The sequence below is a fragment of the Cervus elaphus genome, chromosome X (assembly GCF_910594005.1).
Source record: "Cervus elaphus chromosome X, mCerEla1.1, whole genome shotgun sequence".
Taxonomy (NCBI): Eukaryota; Metazoa; Chordata; class Mammalia; order Artiodactyla; family Cervidae; genus Cervus; species Cervus elaphus.
The window spans coordinates 89811925-89814309 of record NC_057848.1 but is presented as its reverse complement, the minus strand read 5'-3'; the positions used below and the strand labels follow the sequence as shown (position 1 = coordinate 89814309).

At 37.7% G+C, this 2385-nt stretch overlaps 1 pseudogene; it reads right to left on the bottom strand.

Moving 5' to 3' along the window:
• Positions 1-311: 311 nt before the first annotated feature.
• LOC122690404 lies at positions 312-1937 on the bottom strand (annotated as a pseudogene).
• Between the last annotated feature and the right edge of the window lie 448 nt (positions 1938-2385).

The window sequence follows — 2385 nt, the reverse complement described above, 5'->3', positions numbered from 1 at the left end:
ACCAACTAGGACATTACTAGACTAAACACTAATGGACAAGATTTGAAATTTGAGTAAATTCGTTACTGCTGCAAATTTTGCTCAAAGGTCTAGTTCTAATCATGACACCAAAATCTTTATAAATGTATTCTATAAGATTAATGATAGGGCCCACATGGGGTCTCATTGATAAGATGGCTTGTTATTTCAACCTCACAAAGAATAAACCATAGTGATCTGTGAGACTAACCAAATTGCCCAAATGGCATCCTATTACCTCACTAGCGCCTATCTTCCCAAAGCTGCAAGACCACCAGATTCCAGACGTCCAGCTACGTGACCATCCCTTCAGATAATTTTTCATCTTCAAGGAAATGCAACAGATTGTGACGATGTGATCCTTTTAAACTCACCAAATTCTGGATAGTTTTAATTTTGAACTTTTTATGATTAGAAACTCTTCTAAGATTGTCTTCTTCAATGTGAAGGAGCTGCAGAAGGGCTGAAGGCCTTGCACAGCCATCTGGGAAAGCTTCATGCAGTTTTCAAGGTGCCAAAGTTGGAGCAGGAAACTCCCTTTCTTCATGGCTCCTGGCCATTATTATTAGTTGGCAGATTACATTAACCATTTCTTGAAGTAGGGTAGGGCATTTTTTTCAGCATAAATTTTTAATCTTCTTCAAGGGTCTCAGGAATTTTCTTTCTAGCAAAATGAGAGTAAAAGAACTCTGGCCTTCAGGCTATAAGGGCAGGTAAGTGGAGGCTCATTCTTCTTTAAATTAACGCTGCCGATTTCTCTGATGAGCTGAGGTATTAAAATATTATCTGTTGGTCTGCTTGTAGCATATTTATTATACTTAGGATTAAATTCAGAGGCTCCAGGCAAAACCATGATAAGATGTTTTATACCCGTATTTAAAGTTTTTTTTTTTTTTTTCCCATTTATTTTTATTAGTTGGAGGCTAATTACATTACAATATTGTAGTGGCTTTTGTCATACATTGACATGAATCAGCCATGGATTTACATGTGTTCCCCATCCCGATCCCCCCTCCCACCTCCCTCTCCACCAGATCCTTCTGGGTCTTCCCAGTGCACCAGCCCTGAGCACTTGTCTCATGCATCCAACCTGGGCTGATGATCTGTTTCACCCTAGATAATATACATGTTTCAATGCTGTTCTCTCGAAACATTGCACCCTCGCCTTTAAAGTTTTATAAACAAAGTAGGTGTAAATCTGTGTTGTGTGTATTAGAATCTGGTCTCCGCTATAATGTATTAAGCAATACCACCAAGAGCCCACAACAACTGGAAGGCTAACCATGAATGCCAATCTATATACAAGTAAAACTAATATTGAATTTTTTCTGGTCAATGATCCAAGCTGGGAGGGCAATTCCAAAGCTTGTGACTTGAGGCCCATTTGGATTTCCAAACTCTTCCCAATTTTTCTGGGATTCTTCATCAGTTAAAGTTTCATAAGCTTTTGCTATTCTCATGAACATAACTTCATCACTTCCTTTATCTGGACGATATTTAAGAGACAGCAAACAATACTGTTTCTTGATCTCTGCTACAGTTGCCCTGGGATCTAAATTTTATACTTCATAAGGATTGTATTCTTGATAGTCTCCATCTGTTTTGGAAACTTTGTATGCAAGAAATAAGAACAATGCCCATTCTGCAAGAAGAACTATTTTCTTTACTGTAGGAATAATATTTGGCTTGGGTTTTAATAACCATAAACAGTACCACATACATCTTTCATATACTTTTCTGACATTTTTTTAATCGATTTTGCTCAGCATTCTCATCTCGGGGCCAGAGGTAGTGGCCGGGGTCGTGATGAGCCCCATGAAGGAGGTGAGGATCTCACTGGTGCCTATATTCTCAAAGCTGTGAGACCACCAGATTCCAGACCTCCAGCTATGTGACCATCCCTTCAGATAATTTTTCATTGGTGGGGTATAAGAAGGACTCTGTCAGAAAGGGAGATGCTAGTTCTCCTTAAGAGTCAGTCACCCTTTCTTTTCCCTCTAATAAATTTACTTTTCTTGCCTGACTGCCCAGCTCACTCTCTTTTTCTCTGCACTCGCCTTACAATTAAACCCCCTTGATTTGATCTAGTTTTAATCATTAAAGAAAATTACCATTATCAAGTAGCAAATAAAGTAAGAGGGATATTATGTTGAGCACAATATATTTTTAAAATTTTAAAAAATCTCTTCAAAATAAAAAATATTATCTGAAAGTCAGAGAACAGAGATTTAACATTAGGGCAAGACCTGTTCTGGAGGAGATCATACTTTACTAGTGAATAAGAAAAAAAATCTGTGTCCTAAGTATTTGAAAAGTAAATTCAGTGTGTTATAGCTAGTGTTCCCAGTTTGAGATGATATTCTAAAT